General features: G+C 37.9%; 1 protein-coding gene across 1 annotated transcript in view; it reads right to left on the bottom strand.

The window, feature by feature from the left end:
* Positions 1-13,421, bottom strand: part of PGBD5 (piggyBac transposable element derived 5) — a 125,923-nt gene that overhangs the window by 57,565 nt on the left and 54,937 nt on the right. The window lies entirely within an intron of this gene.

Genomic DNA, 13,421 nt, shown 5'->3' with positions numbered 1-13,421 from the left:
TACATATACAAGGGAGGGGCATCAAAAAGATTTGTGGTAAATGGAATTAAATGATAATTGAGTTTTTCCATGAACTTTTATAGCTTCACATATATATATATTTGTGTGTGTGTGTGTAGAGAGAGAGAGAGACAGAGACAAATGGAGAAAAAGAAATCTGGTGGAGTAATGGTTTACACATTGGGCTGCTAACCACAAAGTCAGCAGTTTGAACCTACCAGTAGCCTCTATGGCATAAAGATGAGGCTTTCTGCTCCTGTAACGATTTACAGAGTATGTGTGTATGTATGTATATATACACATACACATATACACAGTATGTATACACACGTGTATATGTATAATATATATAATAATATATATACATACAATTTCTATCACGTAAGTTCCAGTTCCTGACAACTCCATGTGTGTCAGAGTAGAACCGTGCTCCATATGAGTTTCAGTGGCTGGTTTTAAAAGGTAGATCTCCAAGGTGCCTCTGAAGAATAGCAAACTTCCAGCTTTCCAGTTAGCAATTTAGTGTGTTAACTCTTTGTACAACCGAGTGACTTCATTATGGTGTGATTGATTGTTATCGAGTCAGTTCAGACTCATTTCCACTGTATGTACCGCAGAACAAAACTGCCCATACTGCGTCGTCCTCACAATCTTTCTTAAGCTGAGTGCATTGTTGCAACCATCTTAGTACGGGTCTTTCTCTTTTGCTTTATGTAGCATGCTGTCCTTCTCCTGGACTAGTCCCTCTGATGATGCGTCTATAGTACCCGAGACAGTCTTGACATCGCGATTCTCAAGAGCATCTTGGTTACTTTCTTCTAAGAATATGGTCTTTGTCAACACCATAATTCGAAGGTATCAATTCTTCTCCACTCTTCCTTGTTCATTGGCCAGCTTTAACTTGCAATATGAGGTGGTTGAAAATTTCATGGCTGGTGGCAGGCATTCCTTAAAGTGACATAGTTTCTCTTTGACACTTTAAAGAGGCCTCTTGCAGTTTGTCATCTGATTTCCCGACTGCTTCTTCCATGGCCGTTTATTGGGAATCCAAGTAAAATGGAAATCCTCGACAACTTCAATATTTTCTCTGTTTATCATGATATTGTTTATTAGTGCAGTTGTGAAGATTCTTATTTTCTTTATGTTGGTGTAATACGTACTGAATTGTAATTTTCAGTAAGCAAGATTGTGCGATTGGCATATCACAGGTGGCTGATGAGTCTTCCCCGAAACGTAATGCTATTTTTTTCTTCACATTGTGCAGCTTTTCAAATAATTTACTCTACAGATTAAATACGTTTCATGAAAGGATACCACCTAGACGCACACTTTTCCTGACCTGAAAGCACAGAGTATCCCTTATTCTGTTTGAGCAGTTGTCTCTTGGTCTCTGTGGAGGTTGAAAACACAATGAAGTGTTCTGGAATTTTCATTCTTCACCACGTCATCCATAATGTGGCGAGTTCCCCAGTGCTCCCAAACTAGCAATCAGAGTAGCCTGTTTGCTCAATTGTCTTATATTAAAACAAAACAAATGGTTTTTTGTTTAGTTTTTTTGTCATTTTATTAGGATCTCACAAAATTAAAAAAAATTTAAAGCACTTAATCAACAAAACAACACAATAAATAACACCACAATGCCTCTTAGACAACAGATACCTTCAAATTACAAACAAAAATAGAAAAAAATGGCTCAAATGAATGGTCAAAATACAGGGCCAGAAAGTCATACAGAAAAATAAATGCTAATGGAAACCAAAAAAATAAGTAAAGCCTAGAAATTATGTGGAACACCATCAAGAGGTATAATTTAAATGTAATCAGAATTCCCAAACAGGACAATATAAAAACAAAACAATAAACCACAGAGAAAATTATCAAAGATTTGTTGAAAGAAACTTTCTTTAATTTCATGAACCAAAAAGAAGATATTCCTTCATGAAATTGAATGAACCCAATACAGGATAGACCCCAAAGAAAGTTCCCCAAGAGCTATCATAATCAAAATTTCTGAAATCAAAGGTAAAAATTCCTGAAAGAAGCTTGGGAAAAATAAAAATTTGCCTATATGGTAGAATTTATAAGACTAAGGTCTGCTTTATCAGCAGAAATTAGTCAGGTATAAAGCAATGAGATGACACAAATAAAACCCTGGAAAACAACAACAAAACCCACCAATAATTATATATCTGGCAAAATTATCTCTCATATACAATAGCAAAATTGGGACATTTCCAGGTAAAAGCGAAATTATAAGACTATATAAAAACCAAACTAACTTTATATGAAATTGTAAAGAAAATCCTTTAGACAGAGAACCAACAATGGCAGACAACACCGAGAAAAAGATACACAATAACGTCACAAGGAAATCAACTCAGATAAAAACCTGAGTCAATTACAATTTATGGACTCCTGGTGGTGAGTTGGACGCTGACCACCAAGTGAGAAGTGTGAAACCACCAACTGCTCCATGGGAGAAAATGAGGTATTAAGATTTACAACCTTGGAAACCCAAAGAGGCTAGTTCTACCCTGTCCTAGAGGGTCGCCATGACGAACCCAGCTATCCAAGTATTAAAAACAAACAAACCAAAAATAAGATCGAAACTAGTAAACAAGGACAACTCTGAAGTAAGCAGAGGGACTTAAGAATTTCCAAATGGAAAGGAGTTTATGGTAAAAGAACTGTTTTAAGAAGGGGAAGATAATAAATTACAGGATCCCTTCAAAGAAAATTAGTACCAAAATAAAAAATAAGAAAACTGTGAAGTCTCAGTAAACACTCAAAGAAAAGCAACAAAGGAACTGATAAGAAAATCCATCAGCAAACTAAACTCAGTACAAAAAAATACATGAACAAATAACTATAACAACATCCACACATGTACACAACACATGCAGCAAAATGACAATAGTAAGCTCGTGCTTATTGGCAATTATGCTGAATATAAATAGACTGAATGCACCCATTAAGAGACACAGAACACCAGAATGAATAATAAGATAGGAGCCATCAATGTGCCATCTATAAAAGACATACCTTAGCCTTAAAGACAAAAATAAGCTAAAAATAGAAGAACGGAAAATGTATACATGAAAATAACAACCCAAACAGAGCAATTGTATCAATATTAATTTCTGACAAGACAGTTTAAGACCAATAAAAATAGCAAAGAAGACAAGAAAGGTCATTGTATAATGATTATCAGATCAATTAAAGAAGACATAATCGTAAAAAATATCTACATATGCAGTGAAAGAACCCCAAAATACATAAATTAAATGTTAACAGACTTGAAACAAGAAATAAATAACTCCACAATACCAAAAAAGACTTTAATACACACTTTTTGATGAAGGGCAGAACAATTAAAAAGAAAGTCAACAAAGTTATGATGATCGAAGCAACATAATCCACCAATTAGATCTCAAAGACCAATAGAGACCATTTCACCCAACTACTGGAAAATATACTTTTTCTTTTCTAATACACAAGAAACATTTTCAGAACAGACCATAAATTAGACAACAAAGCAAACCTCAAAATTTGGAAGGTATTGAAATATTTCAAAGCATTTTCTCAGATTACAATGTTTTAAAATCTTAAGTCAACAATGAAAAGATCACAGGGAAAATGAAATACATGGAAACAAAATAAAACCATGCTTAGAAACAACTGTAAATGAGCTGAAATAAAAAACAAAACACTTTCTAGAATCAAATGAAAATGGATATACAATATACCCAAATCTTTGAGACAAGGCAAAAATAATGTTTAGAGGACAATTTATAACAATGAACATACACACAAAAATAAGTGAATCAGAAACACTTCTTATCCTGACATCTCTAACAATTAGACAAAGAAAAGTGAAAAAGACTATAGTCACCAGAAGAAGGAAAATAATAGATTGGAGCCTAAATAAATAAAACTAAAACCAGAAACGCAATAGAGAGAACCAACAATGGTTCAGACAATGGTTCTCTGAAAGGATTAATTAAATTGACTTACTATGGGCAAGTCTAACAAGGGAAAGGAGAAAATGACACGAATAAGAAACAAAAGAGGAAGGGAGACTCTGGATAGGGCAAGATATGACAAAATAACAATCTATAAATTATCAAGGGCTCATAAGGGAGGGGGAAGCAGGGAGGGAGGGAGGGGAAAAAGAGGACCTGATGCAAAGGGCTTAAGTGGAGAGCAAATGCTTTGAAAATGATGAGGGCAATGAATGTACAGATGTGCTTTACACAATTGATGTATGTATATGTGTGGATTGTGATAAGAGTTATATGAGCCCCTAATAAAATGTTTAAAAAAACAAAACAAACGAGGGGAGGCCACAACTGATCCAACTTAAATAAATATGTAATAATAGAATACTATGAATTACTGTACTCCAACAATTTTGAAAACACAAAAATGGATACATTTCAGAAACAAACTATCTTCCTAGTTTAACACAATCTGCATTGTGTTGAACAGATCTATCAAAACAAAAGTAAAAAGAAAGAGAAACCGAACAAGTCATTTAAATAAAAACTGAATTTAAAAACCTCCCAACAACAACAGAAAAAGCCTGGTCCAGACAGCTTCACTGGTATATTCCACTAAACATTCAGAGAAATGCTAACCACAATTCTACTCAAAGAATTCCAGAATATAGAAAACTCATGAACTTTTTTTTAAAAACAAGCATTTAAAAAACCCTCTAATCACCAGGTATAAGGCACCATGCAAAAAAAAGAATATATATATATATATATATATATATATATATATATATATATATATATATATATATATATTACACACACACACCATAGTGAATGAAGGGGGAAGTGCAGAGTGGAGACCCAAGGCCCATTTGTTGGCCACTGGAGATCCCCTCATAGAGGGGTTTAGGAGAGGAGATGGGTCAGTCAGGGTGCGATGTAGTACCGATGAAGAACACAGCTTTCCCCCAGATCCTGGATGCTTCCTCCTCCCAACTACCATGATCCGAATTCTACCTTACAGGACTGGATAGGGAAGAGGTTGTACACTAGTGCATATGGGGGCTGGAGGCACAGGGAATCCAGGGTGGATGATACCTTCAGGACCAAGGGTGTGAGGGGCGATGCTGGGAGAGTGGAGGGTGAGTGGGTTGGAAAGGAGAACTGATTACAAGGATCCACATGTGACCTCCTCCCTGGGAGATGGACGGCAGAGAAGCGGGGGGAGGGAGACTCCGGATAGGGCAAGATATGACAAAATAACAATATGTGGATTATCAAGGGCTCATGAGGGAGGAGGGAGCGGGGAGGGAGGGGGAAAAAAAAAGGACATGATGCAAAGGGCTTAAGTGGAGAGCAAATGCTTTGAAAATGATTAGGGCAAAGAATGTATGGATGTGCTTTATACAATTGATGTATGTATATGTATGGATTGTGATAAGAGTTGTATGAGCCCCTAATAAAATGTAAAAAAAAAAGATCTGGCTTTACAGTTAAAATATATGTATATATGTGGGGAAAGGAAAACAAAAGGATAAATACAAGGAAGAAAAGGATAGTGGGGTCATAGGGCATTAATCCACCCAAGGGGAGGGTATTGTTTATATCTCCACAGGGAAAGTGGGACCAGACTTCAACCCAGTGTCGCAAGGTGTGAACACAATATCCCGGTGTGGAGGAGGGAACCGGTGGAGAGGTCTGGGAGGCTGGCCCCAGCACCATAAATTAAGTGGATTCCTGCCCCTCCCCCGAAAAGAATTTTTTCCAAAGGACGACATTGACTCTGCAGCTCTGGGAGATGGACATATTTGATCAGAGCACACGGGAGCAGATGAAGGGGCAGGAGGAGAGAGTGGAGCACAGCCTGGCCCACCAGGCCGTGATGATGATGTTCCTGAGTAGAGCAGCCAGTCCACAGAGAGAACAACATGGCTGGCCCCACTATGAGACATGATGCCTCTCAGTGACTAAGGGCGATACAGGGGACAGCACCGGAGACACAGTGTGGGAATTGCACCTGACCTGATCCCACCACACCGAGGCAAATCACTGGGGGAGTGCAGCGGAACAGCAAGGGAATGGAGTGGCAAGGTCCCCAGGGAATGCTGAAAGTGGACTTCGGGGCCAGGGCGTGGTGCCCCAACAGACTGGACTGGAAAATGCTCCTAAGGGCCAGCAAATGATCCCTGAACTAACTACAAGCTTTTCTCTTGTGAACTGTTTTATTCTGTTCTTTGTCAGTGGTTTGTTTTTGTTGTTTTGTTGCCTGGTTGTATACTGTTGCTTTGTTTTCCTCTGTCTAGTTTTCGTGCATGTTAGTGACTCCACAGGTCTGTCTGAATAGGACAGGCTGGATGAACTATCTGGAGGAAAAACAACGGGACCGACAGTTTTGGGGGGACTTGGGGTGGGGGGGTAGGGGGGGTAAGGAAGTGGTGTTAACAAACCCAGGGACAAGGGAAAAACATGGGACCCCAAATGGTAGAGAAGTGGGAGTGGCAGGCCTGCTGGGAAATGATCAAGGGTAAGGTTGCTTAGAGAAGAGGTATACTCTAGCCCAGGTGGCGATGAAGCATGGTAGTAGGGCAGGAGGAAAGTCAAGGGAGATGGAGGAAAGAGCTAGGAGTCAAAGGGCATTCATGGAGGTCTAGACAAAGACATGTACATGCAAATATATATAGGAGGATGGGGAAATAGATCTATGTGTCTATATTTATAGGTCAAGTATTAAGGTGGCGGAAGGACCTTGGGCCTCTACTCAAACACTCCCTCAATGCATGAATACCTTCTTTTATTAAATTGGAACTCTACAATGCTCACTCTCCCGACACAACGGCTGGAGCCAAAGTGTGTGAACAAGTAAATGTGGTGAAGAAAGCTGATGGTGCCCGGCTATCAAAAGAGATAGTGACTGGGGTCTTAAAGGCTTGAAGATAAACAAGCGGCCATCTAGCTCAGAAGCAACAAAGTCCACATGGAAGAACACACCAGCCTGAGTGAGCGAGTGGTCCCAAAGGGATCAGTTACCAGGCATCAAAGAACAAAAAATGATATCATTGACTGCACACCTCCATGATAGGATCGCTGAAGACAAATGGGTGCATAAGCAAATGTGGTGAAGAAAGCTGATGGTGCCCGGCTATCAAAAGAGATAGTGTCTGGGGTCTTAAAGGCTTGAAGGTGAACAAGCGGCCATCTAGCTCTGAAGCAAATAAGCCCACATGGAAGAAGCACACCGGCCAGTGCGATCACGAGGTGCCCAAGAGACCAGGTATAAGGCATCATGCAAAAAAAAAAAAAAAAAGATATAAGTGTGTGTATGTATGTGTATATGTATATATGTATGTATATATATGTATATATATATCATATTAAATGAAGGGGGAAGTGCAGAGTGGAGACCCAAGGCCCAAGTGTCGACCAATGGAGATCCCCTCATAGAGGGGTTTAGGAGAGGAGATGGGTTAATTAGGGTGTGAGGTAGTATCGATGAAGAACACAGCTTTCCCCCGGATCCTGGATGCTTCCTCCCCCCAACTACCATGATCCGAATTCTACCTTGCAGGGCTGGATAGGACAGAGGCTGTACACTGGTGCATATGAGGGTTGGAGGTACAGGGAATCCAGGGTGGATGATACCTTCAGGACCAAGGGTGTGAGGGACGATGCTGGGAGAGTGGAGGGTGAGTGGGTTGGAAAGGGGGAACTGATTACAAGGATCCACATGTGACCTCTTCCCTGGGAGAGGGACAGCAGAGAAGGGGGGAAGGGAGACTCCGGATAGGGCAAGATATGACAAAACAACGATGTATAAATTACCAAGGGCATATGAGGGAGGGGGGAAGGGGGAGGGAGGAGGGGAAAAAAAAGAGGACCTGATGCAAGGGGCTTAAGTGGAGAGCAAATGCCTTGAGAATGATTGGGGCAGGGAATGTATGGATGTGCTTTACACAATTGATGTATGTATATGTATGGATTGTGGTAAGAGTTGTATGAGTCCCTAATAAAATGTAAAAGAAGAAAAGAGAAAAAAATGATTAGGGCAAAGACTGTACAGATGTGCTTTATACAATTGATGTATGTATATATATGAACTGTGAAAAGAACTGTATGAGCCCCAATAAATTGTTAAAATTAAAAAAAATAAAAAATAAAATAAAACTCAAAAAAAATATGTATATATGTATATATATATAATGAACTCCTTATTATTTAGTTAAATAATCATTAAAATATTAGGGAAATATATATTTATAAATTCACCCAGATTTCTGGGAAACAAGGGAATATGTGTGTTATAGTCAGATAATCAGGAGAAAAGATCATTAAAAATGAAATGTAAATGGGAATAATTAATTATTGATGGAAAAGTGCACAGAAAATAACAACTGCAACAAAAGCATAATTCTCTGGATTATTTTTTAAGCAAATTACAAGTGTTTTAAGGGCAATAAAGCAAACATTTTAAAAATATTGTCACAATGAGTTTATTGATTGGAACAGAAACCATATTTAAAAAAAACCCTATAATCCTGATACCACTATCAGGCAAGACAACACTAACACATAAAATTATAGACCAAAATAATATTTTATAAATTATCAAGGGTTCATGAAGGAGTGGGGAGCAGGAAGGAGGGGGAAAAAATGAAGACCTGATGCCAGGGACTTAAGTGGAGAGCAAATGTTTTGAGAATGATGAGGGCAATGAATGTACAAATGTGCTTTACACAACTGATGTATGTATGGATTGTGATAATTGTTGTATGAACCCCTAATAAAACATTAAAAATTATAGAGCTGTATTGCTCATGAACACAGACGCAAAAATTCTGAACAAAAAATAATATATCATGACCAATTAGGATTCATTTCAGGTATGCCAGGATGTCCAGCATTAGGAAAAGAAGTAGTCCAATCTACCACATAAATAAAACAAAGAAACCACATGATCATATCAATTGATACAAAAAAAGCATTTTAAAACATCCCTCACTCATTCTATAAAAAAACACATTTACATATCGTGTACTTCTCTCTCAGACCAAGTCAATTTTCCATACAATACATAGACATTTTATTTCATGAAATCACCACAATATAACATTACTTATCCCCTCCAATCCTGTATTTCCTGTTTCCATTCCTCCTCTTTTCCTAACTTTGTGAAGAAAAATTTAGCCTTGGTTAAATGCTGGTCTTTCTATGTTCACGCTAAGCACAATAACAGTAAGGGCCATAAAACCAACAGCCAGTTATTCTCAATGAAGAAAGATTGAACACATTTCCTTTGTGGTTGGGAATTAGATAAGGCAGCTCTTTATGATTACATTTAGTATTATTATTATAATTCCTAGCCAGAGCACTATGGTACAATGGTAAAAGGGAACTAAAAGGCACCTACATAGCAAAGAAAAAGTAAAACTCTCTCTCTTTTCAGGTGATATGATTCAATACATTAAAAAGTGCCAGCGACTTAACAAGAAAACTACCAGAACTAATAAAAGGATTCAGAAGAGTTGCAGGGTCAAAGGTCAACATACTAAATTCTTTTGGATTCCTCTATACTAACAAAGAGAACTCTAAAGCGGAAACCCGGCAACAATACTGTTTACAGTAATCACCCAAAAGCTGAAGCACTTAGGAGTAAATATTCACAAGAAACAACCAAAAAGAAAAGTACTAGAACCAACAGAGATCTCCATAAATGGAGGAATTCACCAATCATGAATAGAAAGTCTTAGTGTTGTGAAAATATCAGGACCAGCTGTGATATTTAATGTTTATGTTACCTTGGCTGGGCCAGGATTCTGAGTGGTTAAGCAGTTAAGATATAATAATCCTCCATCATGATATCTAATTTAATGTAATCAACTCAATGATGAGATCTTTGAGTAGCCAATCAGTTGAAAGGAAGTTCCCTCAGAGTGCAGCCTGTTTCCAATACATGCGGACTGTGTGGGAAAGCTTCCTAGCTGTTTGTGGGTCTGTATCCTGCGTCTGGCTCATTACCTGATCGCCAGTGACTTAGACTTGAGCTAGTGGACTGCTATATTATTGTCTGCCAATCCTGAGAGTCATCAGGAACCTGCCATCTTACCCGATCATCTTGGATTTATTGGTTTCTACAGCGAAAAGCCTGCTATTTGATCTACCAATCTTGGAATCATCCGCCCCTACAGCTATGTGAGTCTAGAAAAAGCTTCCAGTTAGATATGACTCTTATTATATTTGGACTTTGCCCTCCTCTACAATTGTGTGCCATTTCCTGGATCTAAACCTCTGTGTATATACACGTATATAAGCTTCACTGGTTTTGCTCCTCTAGAGAACCCAGTTTAAGACTTAAGCAATCTACATGTACAATGAATTCCTTATCTAGATTCCATCTTTTTTAGAGATAAAAGAACTAATCATTGACTTTAGATGAAAAGCAAAGGGACCACAAATGTGCCAAGCACAACTAATAAAGAACAATGTAAGCAATCTCACCCTATATTGATACAATGACAGACACACAGAACAATGGAACGGAATTTAGCCTTGGTAGTATATCCATCCACTTGTAGATAACTGAGCTTTGACAAAGGGCCTAAACCTCTTCAGTGGGTGGAGATAATCTACTTAACAGATGGTACTGGCAAAACTGTATATCCATTGGGATATACAAAACAAAAATCACATTTCTCACCCTATAAAAAAAACAACTCAAGATGGATTTAAGACTTAAATATTAAATCTAAAACTAAAAATCATCAAAGAAAAAATAGGGCAAATTTAGGGGTCCCTAATGCATGGCACAAATTCATTATCAAACATAAGAAAGCAAGCAACAGGAAAAAATTGATGATAAGAAGTTCCTAAGAATGAAACATTTACATGGACCAAAAAATTTCACCAGAGAGTAAAAAGAGAACCCTGAGACTAGGAAAAATATTTTTGACAGTGACCTATCAGATAAGCAATAAAGCTCAAAAATTTATAGAACACATCAACAATCAACAACAAAAAGACGAATGGCCCAATTTCAAAATGGGCAAAAAACATGATCGGACACTTCACCAAAGAAGGGAACCCAGCAAACAAATGAAAAAATGCTCTTCGTCATTAAAACAAAATAACAATGAGATATTTAGCCACAGCATTAATAGCAAAAGTTTGAAAGAGCAAAACAAGAAATAGCAAATTCTGGTGAGGGTATGGAGAGATTAAAATCTTCACACACTAACTATCAGGATTGTAAAATGGAGTAGCCACTGTAGAAAATGGTAAGGTACTTTCTTTTTTAAAAAAGCTAACAGAAATACCATAGGATCCAGAAATTCCACCACCTATTAGGTAGAGCCTAGAGAAATAAGAACTTGACACAAAAAGGTAAAAGGCAGTTTAAAAAGTTCATGGGAAAACATTGAGTTAAAAATAATGCAATTTCCCCATGTATTTTTGAAGTTCCCTTGAATATGTACATCCTAGTTATCACAGCATTATTCCCAATAGCAAAAAGATGGAATCCACCTAAGTGCTCATTAACAGATGAGAAAATAAAGTATGGTACAGACATCCACTGGAATACGACACAACATTAAAGCATAATTAAGAATCCACAAAACACTGCATAACACAGTGTACCTAGAAGACACTGTGAAGAGTAAAATTAGTCCATTACAAAAGGACAGGCATTGTGTCACACTACTAGTACTCTAGAACAGGTCTACTAACAGAAATTTCTTTGAGTCTGCTCCAAGCGTGGGAGTGGAAGGGAGGCTAAACCCTTTACCTTGGGTGGAGGGAAAGGTAATATACAAATAAAAGGGAGGTCAGCGCAAAAAGATCAAGGTAAAGGAAGGTGCACAAAAATTAAAACCAATAAAAGCAGATATCATTACATACACAATCATGCAATCATAGTAATACAAATCTATGAGTAGATACATAGACACTCAAACTGAGCAGGAGTGAGTTGGCAAATGGGAGCTCCACCCGTGTGTGTGTGTGTGTGTGTGTGTGTGTGTGTGTGTACGTGTGTGTGTATTTATACTGGCTGAAAATATATCCATGAATATAACAGAACATGTAGGGTATAAAGTTATGAAAATATCTTAGCCACAACTAACACCTGAGGGAATGAAATGCTGGGGCTGGGAACTCAAGATCATAGACTTGGGAGGTATCTAGGTCAGTTGGCATAACATAGTCCACAAAGACAACATGCTACCTCCGACTTTGGTGAGTAGTGATTTGCATCCTAAAAGTTTGTACATAGCACTCGAGGTTCCAGTATTGGTCTCTCTCTGATGGATGCAAAGAAACATGAAGAAAATCAAGGATGTATGAAAACAATGAGGCCATATGAACCTTAGCCTCTATGACTCTGAGGCCAAAGAAGTGGATGGCGCCTTGCCAGGTTATCAATCTCTCTGAAAGGGGGTGCAATAGGAGGTTCTATAGCGAATGGGAAAAATATATAGAACAAAACTCAGAATAATTAAAAAGGCCAGATTTATTGGTCTGATAGAACCCAACACTATGAATCATAAGCCTTTCAAGTCTGCTACTGACCTCACGCCCATGGCTCAACTTTCAGCCGAACAATAGCCCTAATAAGTAAATAATAATACCAGGCAATCAACCACACATGATTCAAAGAGCAACTTTGCCTAGGCATAAATCACAGAAGGCAGGAAGGGACAGGAAAGGAGAACGAATGAAATGGCAAACGCAGGGAGAGATGGGAAGCAAGCTGTTCCACTGTAAGGATTGCAGTCAATGGTACAAGCAAAATTAATACGAACAATTGAATGAAAAACAACTGCTGTGTAAAGTTTCACCCTTATCACATATGGTGAAAAGAAAAAATTTCAATTTTTGGTAAATTTAAAAACAGTGCAAGAAAATTTTCATGGCACCATCCTTTAAAAGTTTACAAAGTAGCATTAACAATGTGACTCAGATGTATTTTTGAAATGAATTTTATGAAATAAAAAACGATTGCAAGTGTATAAAGCAAAAGGTCTACAATGACAATCTTTGATTAACAGGATTACTGGGTTATATTTTTCTGAGTATGATTTGTAGAAATAATTTCTACTTGACTCTGATGACTAGAAATAATACAGAAGATGATTTTTAAAGAAAGGGGTACCACAGTCCTGTTGTTCTAGGCTTCCTTTGAGTTAAAGGACCTGGTTTCATTTGCAAAAGCGGGGAGCAGGAGCAGAGTTTTAAAAAGCCTTCCTACTTTTGACATTCTGTGTATTGTGGTCCACCTGCCTGAAACATCTTTTTATTTATTATAATTTTAATGTGAGTTTATAATTGCATACAGTTAATCATTTATTGATTGATTGACTCATTCACTCTGTCCTCTGCCTCAAGCAGTTCTTATGCCTTTCACATGAGGGCACAGGAGCTTATGAAGGAGAT

The sequence above is a fragment of the Tenrec ecaudatus genome, chromosome 1 (assembly GCF_050624435.1).
Source record: "Tenrec ecaudatus isolate mTenEca1 chromosome 1, mTenEca1.hap1, whole genome shotgun sequence".
Lineage (NCBI taxonomy): Eukaryota > Metazoa > Chordata > Mammalia > Afrosoricida > Tenrecidae > Tenrec > Tenrec ecaudatus.
The sequence above is the reverse complement of the archived record's forward strand: the minus strand, read 5'-3'. Positions and strand labels throughout refer to the sequence as shown.